Consider the following 20,047-nt stretch of genomic DNA (forward strand, 5'->3'; position numbering starts at 1 on the left):
CATGGGGATCACCCCAGGAAGCATTTCTGACCCCCACTGTTGTCAACAACGTGGTCAGAGGTAATAAGCCACTATTACAGGCTCATAATAAAACGTTCAAAAACTAAAGTGAAACTTTTTTCCTGTGGAATATCTTAAGAAATTTCTTTTCCAGGGTAAAGACATGTGTATAAGGTAAAATAAATAACCAAAAACAAAAATACTCCTCCACACCTTGGGCTATGTTCACAAGTAGCATTTTTTATGTGTTTTTGCACTTTTGTATTGCTTTCAACTGTGACAAATGCATTCACAAGGAAATGTCATTTTTAACATTTTACAACCTTATCTGGCCATGTGCTGTGTGACACATGCATACAGTGCTGAAAAGACATGGGGACAGCATGGGGAATACCCCTGGAAGCATCTCTGATTCCCAGGTCACTGCCTAAAAGTGTGCCCATCAGAAGTGATCCTTGCCGCATCAGAAGATGCAGATTTGCAACTATCCCCGTGCAAGTCCTTGTCCCAGGGCAGTGTTCAATTGTACCTCCCCCATTCCTTGCAATGCAAGCGCAAATATGCAGCTAACCACCCACCCACCCGCAGGCTGCAATACCATACTGCTAGCTTGCACTTGAAATGGGGCCTTTTAGTTTTGAGGAGGCCGAAGCTGGCCACTACTTCATGGTGCTTCGGCAGCGAGGTATCCATACTCAGTCCGCGCCACCCGGTGGCCGGGTGTCCACGCTCGGTCCCCAGCTGCCAGGGGGCGGCTGGGTGTCCACACTTGGTCCCCAACCGCCCCACGATCGGGTGTCCACACACGGTCCCCAGCTGCCTGGGGGCGGCCGGGTGTCCATATACGGTCCCCAGCCGTCCCGATTTCTCTGAGGAACATCCCCACAGACTTTTCTTAGCCCGGCCTACTTTAGGTCAGCATTGGACGAGCCCACCAGAGCACCAGACTCCTCCGGTGGGCCCTGGCTTCTCCATCAGGGGAGTTGAGAGTGCCAAGGTGAGGAGCATGATGATGATGATGACAGAAGTTTGCATCTGCTTTGTTTTGTTGGAATGCAAGCGTAAGTGTGCAACCTGCCACCCACCCACCCCCAGGCTGCAATACCATATTGCTAGCTTGCTTGCACTTGAAATTGGGCCTTTCAGGCATGTGGAGGCAGACGCCGGCCACCATGTCATGGCTGCGTCAGCGGCCCTTTTATCCATACTCAGTCCCCAGCCGCCCAGCGGCCGGGTGTCCAAGCTCGGTCCCCAGCCGCCAGGGCGCGGCCGGGTGTCCACACACGGTCCCCAGCCACCAGGGGGCGGCTGGGTGCCCATAAACGGTCCCCAGTCACCCCGATTTCTCCTGTTACCGACCCACACACTTTTCTTAGACTGGCCTGCTTTAGGGCAGCATTGGACGAGCCCAGCAGAGAACCCGACTCCTCCGGAGGGCCCTGGCTTCTCCATCAGGGGAGTTGAGAGTGCCAAGGTGAGGAGCATGATGATGATAGAAGTTAGCATCCACTTTGCTTTCTTGGAATGCAAGCGAATGTATGTAGTAGCGGCTACGCCTTAGGTGGTCAGCGTTTTGGCGCATATCCTACCTCCTCCGAGGATTGCTGGATGTTTTCCTGCTACTGTGGCGCCCAGCTGCGCTTGGTACCACAGATCCTAGAGGAGTGCATTACCGGATTTCTCCACAAAAGGCCCTCACAGCATACACACACCTCCACCTTCCACCTCAGACCACCAGAGGGAGACCGATAGGGATATAAATAGGGAAGGTGGAGCTAGGCAGCTCAGTGATTCAGCAGTTCCTGCTCAGACACAGAAGAAATCAGTGCAGTCTATCCAGAGCCTAGCAGTTCCTGCAGGAAGAGTTCAGTATAGTCTGTAGAGTGAGTCCAGACTAGAACTCACAGAGCTCATAATAGAGAGCTAGGAGTGTGCCGACACTCTGAGAGCGGCGAAGAAGAGCAGCGTCCCGGCTGCAGTGTGTGTAGCCTAATGGGGGCCCGAGCGGGGCCGAAGGCGAGTGGAAAGTGAGTAACATAGGGGGCAGAGGAGCTGAACCAGCTCACCCCGAAGCCTATACCGGACACCGGGTCCGAGTCTACGTGGATCTTCATGACCAGTAGAAAACAACCGGAACCCCTGGCGAACTACATGTCCCAGGATCACCAAAAGCTGATACGTACCAGGGTCAGGAATCATGGAGACCCCAAAGAATAGGGAGAGTGATCTCCAACAGAAGGCCCTATCACCAAGTCAGCAGGTGCAGAACAGAAACCAAGTTAGGCCTAGCTCCAGGCAGGCCAGAAACTTACTACAGAGAGGCAAGAGACAGGAGGCCCTACACCCGCTCACTGGGGAGAATCCTGACGAGCACCCCTCACCCTACAGTGCTCCGGGACGTGCCTGAATTTCCATCAGTAATAGGTACTGAAGCGACTATCGTGTCTGTCCCTTGTAGGATATGTTTCTGTAACAAAAGGAGCGCTTCTGCTATACAGTTATAGGGCATACAGTGAGTGCAATGCCTACCAAACATTTCGAGGCACTCCAATGCCCCTTGGAAGTAACATGGAGGTCAGAGGGCCTTAACTAAACCGTTTTTTTCTATTTATAGCAACTGGGTCTCCTGTACACTGTTGGCCTAAGCAGTGAATGGAAGGCTTTCCAAAAATTATGAGGAACTGCAATGCCCCTTGAAACAGACGTGGATTACAGCGTACTAAAAACCTTCTACCCATTATTGGGGAGTGGGTCTCCATTAGTTTTCGCCTTTGCATTGAAAAGCAAAAGCTGACTAAAATTAGGAGGAAAGAAGAGTCGTAGGAAGAGTCGTGGAGGTTAGAGGTAATTAAAAACAACATTTCAATGCCCCTCGGAAGAGATGTGGAGGTCACAGTAGCTTAACATGACGGTTTTAATGCCCCTTGAAAAAGTGGTGGAGGTCACAGTAGCTTAACAAGACGCTTTTAATGCCCATTACAAGAGCCATACAGTACAGCATGTTAAAAACATTATTCCCATTATTGGGGAGTGGGTCTCCCATAGTATTACCTTATGCCATCCAAGCAAAAGCTGCCAAAAATTAGGACGGAGGAACTTGCAATGCCCCTTACAAGAGCCACACAGTACAGCATATTACAAACATAAGTCCCATTATTGGGGAGTGGGTCTCCCATAGTATTTGCTTATGCCTTACAAGCAAAAGCTGCAAAAAATTAGGATAGAGGAACTTGCAATGCCCCTTACAAGAGCCATGCAATACAGCATATTACAAACATTATTCTCATGATTGGGGAGTGGGTCTCCCATAGTATTTGCTTATGCCTTCCAAGCAAAAGCTGTCAAAAATTATGAGGAAATGCAATGTACGTTCGAAGAGTCGTGGAGGTCCCAGTAGCTTAACAAGACCATTTTAATGCCCCTCAGAAGAGACGTGGAGGTCAGAGTGGTATAACAACATGCTTTTAAAGCCCCTCAGAAGAGACGTGGAGGTCAGAGTGGTATAACTGTTATGAACTGCTACAAGCACTAAGGAAAGAAAGGAAAACTGTCCCTACAATAGAACTAAGCTGATTCCCTACGATGCTGCGGGGGACCTGTTCCTTGTGAACAGACCCGCCTAACTCCTCGGCTAGTCTGAACGCAGACCTATAGATATAAGGAAGGGGTCCCTGCAAGAACTAAGGACTGGGATATAGTTGGACACCTCCTAGCAGAAATTGTAGCAGAGCAAAGACAAACAAACAAACAGAAGTACTAGTGGTCAAAAGACCAAGCAAACTACAGAGTAAGGTACAAGGCACCTGGCTAGCTTAAGAGTAAATGTAACACTGAAGTCCAGCAAGGCCAGGAGGGTGGAGCTGGATTAAATAGGCAAAAAGTCATGTGACCAGCAAAATAGAAAAAACTAACAGGAGGGTTCTAACAGTACCCCCTCTTCTATGAGGATCCTCCGGATCCTCCAGGCCCAGGTCTATCAGGAAACCTCCTGTGAAAAGCTCCGACAAGTCTAGGAGGAGAGACATCATCCGCCCTTACCCAGGAGTTATCCTCGGGACCGAAACCTTTCCAAGCGACGAGATACTGCAATCTCCCTCTATGCCATCTAGAATTAAGAATGTGAGAAATTTCATATTCACCGTCTTCCTCCACCAGAGGAACAGAGACAGTGGGGTCCCTATCAGAAACATCCGCATTTTTCAATAAGGAAACATGAAACAACGGATTAATCTTCAAGGAGGTAGGAACCTCCAACCTAACAGCAGATTGGTTAACTACCTGAAGCACCTTAAATGGACCTACAAACTTCGGGCCCAATTTCTTAGAAGGAATCCTCAACCGCAGATTCCTAGAGGACAACCAAACCATGTCACCAACAGTAAACAAAACCTCTTGACGTTTCCTGTCAAAGTACCTCTTGGATTTTTTGTTAGCCTCTTGAAGGTTACGACGTACATCAGCCCAAACTTTCTCCAATTCACCGGAAAAATTCTCCTCCTCCGGCACAGCCGATACCAATTTGGAGAATGACCCAAACGACGGATGTCTCCCAGTACAACAAAAAAAAGGAGAACACCCAGCAGAAGAGGATGTATGGTTGTATGGTTGTTAAGAGCAAATTCAGCCAGTGGCAGAAACTCAGACCACCCCTCTTGATTGTCAGCCACAAAACAACGCAAAAACTGTTCAACATCCTGGTTCTTTCTTTCTGTCTGTCCATTAGACTCAGGATGATAACCAGACGAAAATGACAAATGGACTCCCAACCTGTCACAAAAGGCACGCCAAAAACGAGCCACGAACTGAGGTCCCCTATCGGAAACAATGTCGGTAGGAACGCCATGGAGCCTGACAATTTCTTTAACGAAAGCTTTAGCGAGTGTCCTGGCGCAGGGCAGTTTGATGAAGGGAACCAAGTGACACATCTTGCTAAAACGGTCCACGACCACCCAGATAACAGTGAAACCCTCAGAGGCAGGAAGGTCAGTAATAAAATCCATAGCAAGATGCGTCCAAGGAGCACTAGGAACCTCCAGAGGGCAAAGCAACCCTGCAGCAGGAGCATGTTACGACTTAGATCTAGCACACACAGTACATTGATGCACCCACTTAATGACTTCCTTCTGCCACCCAGGCCACCAAAAACTGCGACCTACAAGTCTCTTAGTCTCCGAAATTCCTGGATGACCTGCCAACCGAGACTCATGAGACTCCACAAACAAATCTCTCCTAAAGTTCCTAGGCACAAACAACCTCCCATGGGGAGTGTTAGATGGGGCATCCTCCTGGGCTTTCAGAATCCCATCTTCCAAAACGGAGTCCAATGCTGCTATCACAACACCTTCCTGTAAAATGCTCTCCTCCTCCTCGGTACCAACCATGGGAGAAAAACTGAGAGATAAAGCATCGGCTTTAACATTCTTGGTACCTGGGATGTAAGTAACAGAAAAATTAAACCGTGAAAAAAAAAGTGCCCACCTAGCTTGAAGGCATTTAAGCGCTTGGCAGCATCAAGATAGATCAGATTCTTATGATCAGTAAAAACCTGAATGGGAAATTTAGCACCTTCCAAGAGATGACGCCCTTATTCAAATGCGAGTTTAATTGCCAGCAATTCCCGATTACCGACATCGTAATTAAGTTCGGTCTCAGAAAAATTTTTTGAACAAAAAAGCACAGGGATGTACTCCATCCTTGTTTTCCTGAGACAAAACAGCACCGACCCCCACCGAAGAAGCATCAACCTCGACAAAAAAAGGCTTGGTCTCATCAGGCTGCATAAGGATGGGGGCAGAACTGAACCTCTCCTTGAGATACACAAAAGCTTCAATGGCCTCAGTAGTCCACTGGGCCGTATTCGCACCTTTCCTGGTGAGATCGGTCAGCGGCTTAACAATTATAGAAAAATTCTTAATGAATTTTCTGTAATAATTGTCGAAACCCAAAAATCTCTGTATCGATTTTAAACCAATAGGCCTAGGCCATTCCTGCACCGCCTGAACCTTCACCGGGTCCATCTCAAAGCCTTCGCTGGAGATAATGTAGCCCAAAAAACTAATTCTCTGCACAGCAAACTCACATTTCTCCAGCTTAGCAAAAAGTGAATTGTCGCTTAACAACTGCAATACCTCACGAACGCTCTGCCAATGAGACTCCAGATCCGGCGCAAAAATCAAAATGTCATCCAAATACACCACCACATTCTTACCGATCAACGGTCTTAGGATGTCATTAATAAGGTTCTGAAAAAACGCTGGTGCGTTGGTAAGACCAAAGGGCATAACCAGATTCTCAAAATGACCCACTGGAGTGTTAAAAGCAGTTTTCCACTCATCACCTTCATTCATAAGTAACAAATTGTATGCCCCCCGGAGATCAATCTTAGAGAACCACTTGGCCCCCACTAACTGGTTGAACAAGTCAGGAATTAATGGCAGTGGGTAGGAATTGCGTACTGTAATTTTATTAATTTCGCGAAAGTCCAGACATGGACGTAAACCGCCGTCCTTAAAAAATCCAACAGCCACAGGTGACTTAGAAGGTCTAATGTGACCGGCGGCCAAGCTTGTCTGTATGTATTCCTCCAAGGCCTTTCTCTCAGGGATAGTAAAATTAAATAAGCGACTCTTGGGAAGAGTTGCTCCAGGGACAAACTCAATAGTACAATCATAGTCCCTATGAGGAGGCAAAACTTGCGACTCCTCCTCAGAAAAAACCTTCCAGAAATCCTGAATAGGTACAGGTAATTCCCCTCTTTCCACAGCAGCAATGCGACCGTTACAACATCTATCATAACACTTAGGACTCCAAGACTTAATTTCATTGGTAGACCAGTCCAGTACAGGATTGTGCAATTTTAACCAAGGTAACCCCAAAACCACTGGAGCAGGCAAATTATTTAATACCACCAAACCCAAATTCTCTTGGTGGATACCATTAATGGTGAGGGGAAATTCAAAAACCTTGTGAGTAATACCTTTCAAGGGAGAGCCATCAACTGCAACCACAGAAATAGGAGATGACAAAAGTTTGGATTCTAATTTAAATTTTTCCAAAAAACCCTCATCAATCACATTGAGTGTAGAACCACAATCCACAAAAACCCGAAATTCAATCAACTCCTCCTGGAATGAGGTGCTTCCAGAAAGAAATAGTCCTTTGGAGTTTCAACACGCTATGCGGGAGTAACTGACCTCTTTTTTTTTTTCTTTGTTCAAACGAAGCACACAGTTCTTAATAAAGTGGTCAGATTTGCTGCAATAAAAGCACAATCCTTTAGCATACCTGCGGTCTTTTTCCTGAGAGTGGGGTGACATCGCCCCAATCTCCATCGGTTCTCCAGCCTCCGAACAGACCCTCTGAAAAATAGGAGCTGTCATAGTAGTAGATTTCTCTTCATTACTCCTAGCACGCAGTCTCCTGTCCACACGTATGGCTAATTGCATTGCCTCCTGCAAGGTTCCAGGTTTTGGGAAGGCAATCAGCAGATCCTTAACCCTTTCACCTAGACCCTCAAGAAACAAACACTTTAATGCTGAGTCATTCCATTCCACTTCAGCCGACCATCTTCTGAAGTATGTACAATAATTTTCCACATTACCTGATCCCTGCTTCAAACGTCTTAATTCAGTTTCAGCAGATGAGACTCGATCAGGATCATCATACAACAACCCCATAGCAGAAAAAAAATCTTCCACAGATCTAAAACACGGATCATTAGGTTGTAGAGAAAAGTCCCATCCCTGTGGTTCTTTGCGCAAAAGTGACATTATAAACCCAATGCGCTGTGATTCATTCCCCGAGGATCTGGGTCTTAAACGAAAATATAATAAACAAGCGTTTTTAAAGGAAAAAAAATCTTGCCGTTTACCATAAAAAAAATCTGGAAGTCCTACCTTCGGTTCGAAAAAATGCGCTCCAGGACAGCTACTCACGTGTTGCTGGAGCTCGGCCACCTCCAAAGACTGTCCCTGCAGGGGTTGAGCCAATTCCTGAACCGACACCATGATGAAATCAGGATTTTTTTTTTTTTTTCCTTAGAGTGTTTTATTTTTGGGCTGGACTTACTGTTATGAACTGCTACAAGCACTAAGGAAAGAAAGGAAAACTGTCCCTACAATAGGACTAAGCTTATTCCCTACGATGCAGCGAGGGACCTGTTCCTTGTGAACAGACCCGCCTAAGTCCTCGGCTAGTCTGAACGCAGACCTATAGATATAAGGAAGGGGTTACTACAAGAACTAAGGACTGGGATATAGTTGGACACCTCCTAGCAGAAATTGTAGCAGAGCAAAGACAAACAAACAAACAGAAGTACTAGTGGTAAAAAGACCAAGAAAACTACAGAGTAAGGTACAAGGCACCTGGCTAGCGTAAGAGTAAATGTAACACTGAAGTCCAGCAAGGCCAGGAGGGTGGAGCTGGATTAAATAGGCAAAAAGTCGTGTGACCAGCAAAATAGAAAAAACTAACAGGAGGGTTCTAACAATAACAAGACGGTTTTAATGCCCCTCAGAAGAGACGTGGAGGTCAGAGTGGTATAACAACACGCTTTTAATGCCACTCAGAAGAGACGTGGAGGTCAGAGTGGTATAATAACACGCTTTTAATGCCCCTCAGAAGAGACGTGGAGGTCCCAGTAGCTTAACAAGACGCTTTTAATGCCCCTCGGAAAAGTGATGGAGGTCCCAGTAGCTTAACAAGACGCTTTTAATGCCCCTCAGAAGAGACGTGGAGGTCCCAGTAGCTTAACAAGACGCTTTTAATGCCCCTCGGAAAATTGGTGGAGGTCGCAGTAGCTTAACAAGACGCTTTTAATGCCCCTTACAAGAGCCATACAGTACAGTATCTTAAAAACATTATTCCCATTATTGGGGTGTGGGTCTCCCATAGTATTTGCTTATACCTTCCAAGCAAAAGCTGCCAAAAATTAGGATGGAGGAACTTGCAATGCCCCTTACAAGAGCCATACAGTACAGCATCTTAAAAATATTATTCTCATTATTGGGGAGTGGGTCTCCCACAGTCTTTGCTTATGCCTTCCAAGCAAAAGCTGCCAAAATTAAGGACGGAGGAACTTTCAATAATGGCAACACGGACCACGGTCACCCTGGTGGTATAGTGGTGGTGGAGGCTGAGGATAAGCAGAAGAACATAAAACTGCCAAAATGAGGAAGCGTATACCCATGTGTGGGTGTGAAGCGGTGCATGTGAATACACCTCCCGAAAAAACACAGTGGATTTGACTTTATGTTACTCTGCTGTCATTTGTTGGTGATGAGAAGTCTGGCCCAATCCAGCCCTTGTTCATTTTGATAAGGATCAGCTTGTCAGCATTGTCAGTTGACAGGCGAGTGCGCTTATCAGTTATAATTCCCCCAGCAGCACTAAAAACACACTCCGATAACACGCTAGCGGCAGGGCAGGCCAGGACCTCCAAGGCGTACAGAGTCAGTTCATTCTAAGTGTCTAGCTTGGATACCCAATAATTAAAAGGCACAGAGGAATCGAGGAGGACACTAGTTCGGTCGGCAAGGTACTCCCTCACCATCTTTTGAAACTTTCCACTCCTTTTGAGAGTACCCCGCGCCTCAGGGCCTGTAAGCTGGGCGGGTCTCATAAAACTATCCCAGAACGTTGACAGTGTTCCCCTGCCTCTGCTGGATTGGAGTTGCCTCTCTCTTGCTTGTACGCCTTGGTTGGTGAACGAACTGTGACCTCTGCCGCTAGCGTGTTCAGATGGGAACTTTTTTAACAGTTCTGCAGCAAGGGCCTTCTGGTACTGCCCCATTTTTGTAGACCTCTCCACCTCAGGAATAAGAGCGTGAAAGTTCTACTTGTAGCGGGGGTCTAAAAGTGTCACCAACCAGTAATGACTGTCACCCAACATTTTGACAACGCGAGGGTCACGGTTAAGGCAGTGTAACATAAAGTCAGCCATGCGTGCCAGACAGGTAACGGGCAAGACTTCCGTGTCCTCACCAAGATGACGACTGACCATGCTCTCCTCCTCCTCCCCTCTGTCCTCAGGCCACCCACGCTGAACCGATGGTATGACAGTTGTACAGGTACCACCGTCTACAGCGCATGACACAAGCTCCTGTTCTTCTTCCTACTCCTCCTCCTCTCCCTCATTGTCCCCCAATGTACGTTGGGATGAGATGAGGCTGGGCTGTGAGTAATCGACTGCTATGGCTTCTTGATCCATCTCATCATACTCTGGCTGCAATGCCTCCTCTTTAATTCTCTGCAGAGAGCGTTGCAAATGACAGACAAGTGGAATGCTGACGCTAATGATGGCATCATCGCCACTCACCATCTGGGTGGACTCCTCAAAGTTTGTCAAGATGGTACAGATGTCAGACATCCAGGTCCACTCCTGAGGTCTTATGTGTGGAGTCTGACCTGAATATCGACGGCCTTGTTGCAGCTGGTACTCCACAACTGCTCTCTTCTGCTCACAAATCCTTTGCAACATGTGGAGGGTAGAGTTCCAACGTGTGGGGACATCACACACCAGTCGGTGTGACGGAAGCTGCAAACGCTGCTGCAACACAGCAAGGGCGGCAGAAGCTGTAGCCGACTCGCGAAAGTGAGCTGACAGGCGGCGTACTTTGACGAGCAGATCTGGCAACTCGGGGTACGATTTAAGAAACCGCTGAACCACGAGTTTAAGCACATGAGCCAGGCATGGTATGTGTGTGATCTCGCCTCGCCTCAGAGCCGCCACCATTTTACGGCCATTGTCACACACGACCATGCCTGGATGTAGGTTCAGCGGTCTCAGCCACAGATCTGCCTGCTCTTTCACAGCTGTCCACAACTCACAAGCAGTGTGAGGTTTCTCACCTAAGCTTATGAGTTTCAGCACAGCCTGTTGCCGCTTGGCAGAGGCAGTACTGCAGTGCTTCCAGCTTGTAACTGATGTGTTGATATCTGAGATGGAGGCTGAACATGAGGAGGAGGAGGAGGATGATGCGCAGCATCTGTACACTGTGAGGGCAACTCTGACTGACATAGGGCTCGCAATCCTCAGTGTGGGGAGGATGTGTTCCGTCCCAAGGTCCGACTCGGTCCCGGCTTCCACTATGTTTACCCAGTGTGCCGTCAGGGAGATGTACCGTCCCTGGCCACAAGCACTTGTCCACGTTTCCATTGTCAGGTGGACTCTCCCAGTAACTGCGTTGTTGAGGGTACGGCAGATGTTTTGGGACACGTGCTTGTGTAGTGCGGGGATGGCACACCTGGCAAAATAGTGTCGGCTGGGGACCAAGTACCGACCACCGCCATAAGGTTGCGGAAGGATTCCGTCTCCACCAGTCTAAAAGGCAGCATTTCCAATGCAAGTAGTCGTGAAATGTGCGAATTTAGGACTGTGGCCTGTGGGGCGTTAGCTGAGAATTTCCACTTTCGTTCAAAGGTCTGGGATATGGACAATTGAACGCTGAGGTGGGACGTGGACGTGGACGTTGATGCTGTTTCTTGAGAAACTGCCATAACAAGTGAAGACTGAGAGGAGGGGGCATCTTTGCATGCAGTATAGACAGGGGATTGCCTTGCACACGCAACAGGGGGTTCTATTGCCCGCACAACAGCGGAAGAAGCAGTGGTGACACCCGCTGACACTGGTTGTGGACCCTGGGGTTCGCCCTTACAAAGTCAGGTGCTTTGCTGCCATGTGCCTGATCATGCTGGTGGTGGTCAGGCTGGTAGCTTTGTCACCCCTGCTGATGCTGGCATGGCAGGTGGTACAAATGGCCTTTTTGGGGTTATCAGCAGAGTCTTTAAAAAAATTCCAGACTCTGGAAGACCTACCGCTTGTACTGGCAACGTCCCTCGTGTTGGTGTTACGGGGAGCGGTTGGCCGCCTTCTGTCTGCGGCCACCACACTGCTTCTTCCTGCCTGTTGGGGTACTCTGCCTCCCTCCCCCTGTGTGCTGCTGGCCTCACTCTGCATGTCCTCCTGCCACGTTGGGTCAGTTACTAGATCATCCACCACCTCCTCCTCTTCCACTTGCGCACCACGATCCTCCTCCTCACTTCCTGGCAATTGTGTCTCGTCATCGTCCACCTCTTTTGACAAATTGCCAGCGTCGACTTCCTGTGGCCGTGGCTGTTCAAATATTTGTGCATCGCTACATGGGATCTCCTCTTCCACCACTTCAAGTGGAGCAGGCGAGGGGCACAAATCTGGAAATTGACCAGTGAACAGCTCTTCAGAATGTCCAAGTGTGGGATCAGTTGCTGTCTGACGACACTCGGCATGGTGGGAGGAAGGAGCATCAGGGTGAGGAGGAGTATGCGGTCGAGACTCACGGCTACTAAGAGTCAACCGTGTGGAAGACAGGCCGGAGGTGGTGGTGCCCAGGTAACTGGAAGTATTATCTGCTATCCAATTAATAACCTGTTCACACTGATCAGTTCGCAATACTGGTGTTGACCGAATTCATAGGGAAGCACAGAACAAGAAGTGGGAGCACGCACCATCACCAGAACGTCCACTTCCACGTCCCTTGCCACGCACCTTGCCCATTGTAAAGTAAGTAAAATAGCTTACACTCGCACTATCAATGGAAAAAGGGTAGCAAAAAGTAGATTAGAACCGTGGAAGAGGAAAACCACAGTTCTATTTCTCTGGCCTACACCCGACTCTTTTAAACAATCTGAACAATCAGGGAGAAAATATTACTGTTTTTCTTTACGGAAAAAATACCAAAAGCTGAATAATAGAGATTTCTTAACCGTGGAACAGCAAAACCACAGTTATAATTTACTGGTGTATGTAGACGAGACTTTTTTAAATATATATATTTGCGGCTGAACAGTGAGCGACACACTCAAACTGTTTTTTTTAGATACAAATGGCCCAAAAGTGGATAATACAGAGGTTTGAACCGTGGAACTGCAAAACCACACTTGTATTTCTCGGGCCTACACCAGACTATTTTCAACAGATATATTTGTGTCTGAACAATCAGGAGACACTATTTATTTTTTACGGCAAAAAATGCTAAAAGCAGGATAATAGAGATTTTTTACCGTGGAACAGCAAAACCACAGTTATAATTTACTGGTGTATACCAGACTTTTTTAAATATATATATATTTGTGGCTAAACAGTGAGCGACACACTCAAACTGTTTTTTTTAGATACAAATGGCCCAATAGTGGAAAATACAGAGGTTTGAACCGTGGAACTGCAAAACCACACTTGTATTTCTCGGGCCTACACCAGACTATTTTCAACAGATATATTTGTGTCTGAACAATCAGGAGACAGTATTATTTATTTTTTATGGACAAAAATTGCGAAAAGCAGGATAATACAGAGATTTGACCCGTGGAACTGCAAAACCACACTTGAATTTCTCGAGCCTACACCAGACTATTTTCAACAGATATATTTGTGTCTGAACAACCAGGAGACACTATTATTTATTTTTTACGGCAAAAAATGCCAAAAGCAGGATAATAGAGATTTTTTACCGTGGAACAGTAAAACCACAGTTAAAATTTACTGGTGTATACCAGAATATTTTCAACAGATATATTTGTGTCTGAACAATCAGGAGACACTATTATTTATTTTTTTCGGCAAAAAATGCCAAAAGCAGGATAATAGAGATTTTTTTACCGCGGAACAGCAAAACCACAGTTATAATTTACTGGTGTATACCAGACTATTTTCAACAGATATATTTGTGTCTGAACAATCAGGAGACACTATTATTTATTTCTCACAACTCACCCACCCTTCAACACATTCTGTGCACTCTCTCTATATCAGCCCCTCCCTTCTCCCCTCTCCCATGTATAACTCTGAGGCTCTATTGACATTCCTCACCCACTGCAAACCATCCTCTACCTCCATACAGCACTCAAAACGTTCATACAAATCATTAGACCACCTGCTCATTCTCTTCTTTCTCCTTTTACTAGTCGCAGGCGACATCTCCCCCAACCCTGGGCCTCCCTCCACTAGCATACACCACTCTCCTCCAGCTGCATATAGAAACCCTGCTAATCTTATTAACGTTCAGTGCATGCCCTCTCCTATCAATTTCCATTGCGCTCTCTGGAACGCACGGTCTGTGTGTAACAAACTAACTTACATCCATGATTTTTTCCTCTCTAATTCTCTTAACCTTCTGGCTATCACAGAAACCTGGATTCAGCAGCCAGACACCACCACTGCTGCTGCTCTCTCGTTTGGTGCGCTGAAATTTTCACATACCGCCAGACCTGACAACAGACAGGGTGGAGGTGTTGGTCTGCTCCTTTCCTCACAATGTGCTTTCCAGGTCACCCCCCCGGTTCCCTCACTTATGTTTCCTTCCTTTGAAGTCCACACCATCAGACTCTTTAAACCTTTCTCCCTGCGAGTGGCAGTCGTGTATCGCCCTCCAGGCTCCCCCCGCCAGTTCTTGGATCACTTTGCCACCTGGCTTCCTCACTTTCTATCCTGTGACATCCCCACCCTCATCATGGGCGACTTTAACATCCCCATCGATGATCCCCTCTCCCAATCTGCCTCTCATCTACTTTCTCTAACCTCTTCATTCCATCTCTCACAGTTTACTAATTCTCCTACCCATGAAGACGGGAACACTCTGGACCTGTTTTTTTCCAGTCTCTGCTTGCTGGATGACTTTACCAACTCCCCTCTCCCGCTCTTGGACCACAACCTTCTTTCCTTCTCTGTTAAGAATTGTCTACTCACCCGGGACACCCCCACTTACCACACTTATAGGAATACACGTACCATTAATACCCAGCAGCTTATGGACAAGCTCCACACATCTTTAGCCCCGATCTCCTCCTTCTCCTGTCCAGACTTAGCATTGTCACACTACAATAATACACTGAAGAGCGCCCTAGATGAAGCAGCTCCTTCTACTCGCAGAAAGATCCAACACAGACAACGGCAGCCCTGGCACACTATGCAAACACGTTTTCTTCAAAGTTGCTCAAGGTGTGCTGAGCGTCAGTGGAGAAAATCTCTTTTAGCAGAGGACTTCATCCACTATAAATTCATGCTCAAAACCTATAACTCTGCCCTTCATCTGGCCAAACAATCCTACTTCACCACCCTCATCACTTCAATGTCCAACAATCCAAAACGACTTTTCGAAACCTTAAACTCCCTCCTGAAACCTAAAGCACAGGCCCCCACCACCAACCTCAGCGGGGAGGATCTGGCCACTTATTTCTTGGAAAAAATCAACCACATCCATCAGGACATCTCAGCCCAATCTCCTCAGTGCCTAGATCCCCTTCCCTACCGCACTTCAAGCTCACTAGCCATCTTTGAGCCGGTCACAGAAGAAGAAGTTACCCAGCTCCTCGCTTCTTCTCGGCCTACAACCTGCAACAGTGACCCCATTCATTCACATCTCCTGCAGTCCCTCTCACCGGTGGTCACCACTCACCTGACTAAAATATTTAACCTCTCTCTTTCGCCAGGTATCTTTCCCTCCTCATTTAAACACGCCATCATAACCCCTTTACTTAAAAAGCCATCCCTGGACCAGAACTGCACTGCTAACTACAGACCTGTCTCTAATCTTCCTTTCATCTCTAAACTCCTGGAAGGCTTGGTCAACTCCCGTCTAATCCGCTATCTCTCAGATAACTCTCTCCTTGACCCTCTACAATCTGGTTTCCGCTCCTTACACTCCACTGAAACTGCCCTCACTAAAGTCTCTAACGATCTACTAACAGCCAAATCCAAAGGTCACTGCTCCCTGCTGATTCTCCTGGATCTCTCTGCAGCATTTGACACTGTGGATCACCAGCTCCTCCTCACTATGCTCCGCTCTATAGGCCTCAAGGAAACCGTTCTCTCCTGGTTCTCCTCCTACCTCTCTGACCGCTCCTTCACTGTATCTTTTGCCGGCTCCTCTTCCCCTCCTCATCCCCTTACTATCGGGGTTCCGCAGGGCTCAGTCCTAGGCCCCCTCCTCTTCTCTCTATACACTGCCCCTATTGGACAAACAATCAGCAGATTTGGGTTCCAGTATCATCTCTATGCTGACGACACCCAACTATACACTTCTTCCCCTGACATCACCCCTACCCTAATACAAAATACCAAGGATTGTTTGTCTGATGTGTCTAGCATCATGTCCTCCCTCTACCTCAAACTGAATCTCTCCAAAACTGAACTTCTTGTGTTTCCCCCATCTACTAACCGAATTCTACCTAACATCGAAATTACCTTGGAGGGGTCAACCATAACTCCCAAGCAGCACGCCCGCTGCCTTGGGGTCATATTCGACACTAACCTTTCCTTTACTCCCTATATCCGATCACTCACTCGCTCTTGTCACCTGCATCTTAAAAACATCTCCAGAATCCGATCTTTTCTCACTTTGGAAACTGCTAAAACACTTACTGTCACTCTTATTCACTCTCGTCTGGACTACTGCAACTCTCTTCTGATCGGTCTCCCTCTTACCAAAATTTCCCCTCTCCAATCTGTCCTGAATGCGGCAGCCAGGGTCGTATTTCTGTCCAGCCGCTTCACCGATGCCTCCACCTTGTGCCAGTCATTACACTGGTTACCCATTCGCTACAGGGTCCAATATAAACTCATTGCTCTCACCCACAAAGCTCTCCACAGTTCTGCACCACCTTATATCTCCTCTCTCATCTCAGTCTATCATCCTACACGTGCCCTCCATTCCACAAATGACCTAAGGCTAACATCCCCCATAATCCGAACCTCGCACCTCCGTCTCCAAGACTACTCTCGTGCTGCGCCAGTTCTCTGGAATGCTCTACCCCAGACGATCCGATTGATGCCTAGCCCCGATGTCTTCAAGCGCACTTTAAAAACCCATCTCTTTAAACAAGCCTACCATCTCAAATACCCAGTAAACTAACTTTCCCCTGTTCCCTCCTAAATACTACTCAGAATCTGCCCCCTACTGTTCATCTGTTTCTACACCCTCCATGCACACGATAACTGCACTCGGTAATTGAGTATTGCACTTTAACATACAGGCTGATGACCGGATCATACAGCTTTATATGATAATCCCGACTTATTATAATTCATAGAATCATAGAATCATAGAATGGTAGAGTTGGAAGGGACCTCCTGGGTCATCTGGTCCAACCCCCTGCTCAAAGCAGGATTCACTAGATCATCTCAGACAGATGTCTGTCCAGCCTCTGTTTGAAGACGTCCATTGAAGGGGAACTCACCACCTCTCGTGGCAGCCTGTTCCACTCATTAATCACCCTGTCAAAAAGTTTTTTCTAATATCTAATCTGTGTCTCCTCCCATTTAGTTTCATCCCATTGCTTCTAGTCTTTCCTTGTGCAAATGAGAATAAAGATGATCCTTCTACAATGTGACAGCCCTTGACATATTTGTAGACAGCTATTAAGTCTCCTCTCAGTCTTCTTTTTTGCAAGCTAAACATTCCCAAATCCTGCAACCGTTTCTCATAGGACATGGTTTGCAGACCAGTCACCATTCTGGTCGCTCTTCTCTGAACTTGCTCCAGTTTGTCTACGTCTTTTTTAAAATGTGGTGCCCAAAACTGTACACAGTATTCCAGATGAGGTCTGACCAAAGAGGAGTAAAGACCGATAATGACTTCACGTGATCTAGACTGTATGTGACGCGCCCCTGGGCCTGTGTCGCGCTGCGTTGCGCACGCGGGAGCTTACCCGGAGCCGGATCTCTTGAGGGTTGTAGTCTCGTGGCGGTGACCCGGTCCGTGCCCAGGGAGTCAAACTGAGCGGCGATGTAACAGCGGTAGATGTAGGACGACTACGCCACCCGTTGAATGCAGCTATGGAGCTGCCGCTGCAGGACAGTCCGCTGAGGCCGGTGGATGGATGGTGCAGCGTAGATGGTATAACCCCCAACGGGAGGGGTATGGCCTCAGGGCAGCAGATGGATGATGGGGGTAGCAGGAACCACTCAGAGACGGTGCGGTGTAATTCAGGGTCTTTACTGGTAACAACGATAGACCCTCCCGGAGTACTTGCTAGTGAACGGGGCCTGGTCAGTCCTTGAGCAGATGGGATCTCCCCTGGCCAGGCGGAGTTGTAGGCCTCCCAAACTGACTGCACTCTTCTGGCTACCTTGCTAGAAGCGGATATAAGTAGCCCACGTCCCTGAGTGTACCGTGTGGTGCTCACCCGTATGGCCGGTGACTCGGGGCCTTCTAATGGCTTCCGCTCCACGATGGAGGTGCTGGTCCCACACGTGTGACCGTGCCTTCGGGTTTCTGGGCCTGAGGACCTGAAATCCCCTGCCGGTCGGCTTCTGCTGCTGGGTAAGAGTTAGTCCCCACAGCCTCGGACGCCGGGTCCGGTAAGAAAGCTTCTCAGTCAGGGCGAGCTCTGCAGCTGCCAGCCCCTGACTCCTTGTAACACTGCTCCCACAGAGCTCCTGCTGGTTCTTCCTGTGACTGTTTCTTGTCTCTACTCTCCTTGACTGACTAACCCTGCCTCAGCCCAGGGTTTATACAGGGGAAGTCCTTCCCCTCCCAAGACTGGGCAGGAGGTGTGGCATGCACAGGATCCCTGACCAAAGGACCTCCCACCTGCTCTCAGACATAACATTACATTACTGTGGAAAACCAGACCCCTGGGGTGCCACATTCCCCCCTAGTGAAATTTAGTACTCCGGGACTAAACATATTTTAGAAAAAAAACATAACAAGATATAACAACAATAATAGTACAATAAGAAGAAACACATAAAGGTGGTCACGGCATGTCCGTAACCGGGTGTAGTCTTTGAAGAAAGCAAGGTGTCCATTTCACCAAAACAGGGAGACGTAACCAGGTAGGGGTCTGTCCTGCCCCGAGTCCTTAACAGTCTCTAGTCCATCCTGGGTTACACTCCAACTATGTACAAGGATTCCCGGTAAATCCACCAAGGATTCCTAAAAATAACTGGAAACACAAAATTATACACAAGCAACAATACACAGATAAACATAAATAAAACAATTTATACACTTCAAATCCTCCAGCGTGCGGGTAACTGGCCTCTAGTGGCCCTAGTGGACCTACGGAGCTGACTGTCTGGCCCTGAACTACAGGGTGTAGGAGCTGTCAAGGGTAAACTGGGCAGCTGTCTACCGGCTCTTTGTCTCACTAGGGGTACGGCAGGCTCACTATAAGCAGAGGGTTGATCCTCCTGTTCTGCTTGTGTGGAGTCTTCTGCCTCCTGGACCGGCTGTTCTTCCAGCTCTACCTGTTGCTCCGTAGGTGCTTGGGATGCTGGTTGGAGGAAGGTGAGTACGGGTACCACAACTGCACCATTGACTTGAGTCCAAGACCGAGGGAAGTCCCCGAGCACAGTACTAACCATATCTTCCCTTTCCTCTACGGGTCGATGGTCTTCTTGTTCCTCTTCAGGGTTCCTCAGTTGTTCGGGACACTTCTTCAGGTGGTCCCGGGATACAATGGCTGTGGTTTCCCCTCCGTCTTTACTGATGGTACAAACCTTCGGGTTCTCGTGGCTTGAGGGCAGTACGGTGTACGGGTCCTTCTCCCACTGGTCATCCAACTTGTGGAGCCGTCTCTTCCTCTTCAAGACCTGCTCTCCGGGTACCAGGGGAACAGCGGGAGCATACTGGTTGTAAGTTTTCTCTTGTCTTTCCCTAGCCTGACAGAGACTTCGCTCCACGCTCTCCTGTACTTTCCGGTACTGCTGCTGCCTCTCTGTGTCCCAGTCTGTTTCTGGTGAAGTGTCCTCGGGTGTCAGGACTCCCATTTCCAGGTCAACAGGTAACTTACCAGGTCTTGCCCTCATTAGGTAAGCCGGGGTACAGTTGGTGGAACCTACCGGGATGTGGTTGTATAGGTCCACCAGATCGGGCAACTTCTCAGGCCACAGACTGCGTTCTTCCAGGGGCATCGTTTTTAGAAGATCCATTACCACCTGGTTCATTTTCTCACAAAGTCCATTAGTTTGCGGATGGTAGGGTGTCGTCCTTATCTTCCGGCAGCCATACAGATTGCAGAATTCCTGGAAGACCTCCGCTTCAAAGGCAGGTCCCTGGTCCGTCAGCACTTG

At 48.0% G+C, this 20,047-nt stretch overlaps 1 pseudogene; it reads right to left on the bottom strand.

Annotated features, from left to right (window-relative positions):
• Positions 1-20,047, bottom strand: part of LOC141236823 (uncharacterized) — an 88,488-nt pseudogene that overhangs the window by 43,825 nt on the left and 24,616 nt on the right.

Source organism: Phyllobates terribilis, unplaced genomic scaffold (genome assembly GCF_046119375.1).
Source record: "Phyllobates terribilis strain yellow unplaced genomic scaffold, ASM4611937v1 Scaffold_721__1_contigs__length_756350, whole genome shotgun sequence".
Classification (NCBI taxonomy): domain Eukaryota; kingdom Metazoa; phylum Chordata; class Amphibia; order Anura; family Dendrobatidae; genus Phyllobates; species Phyllobates terribilis.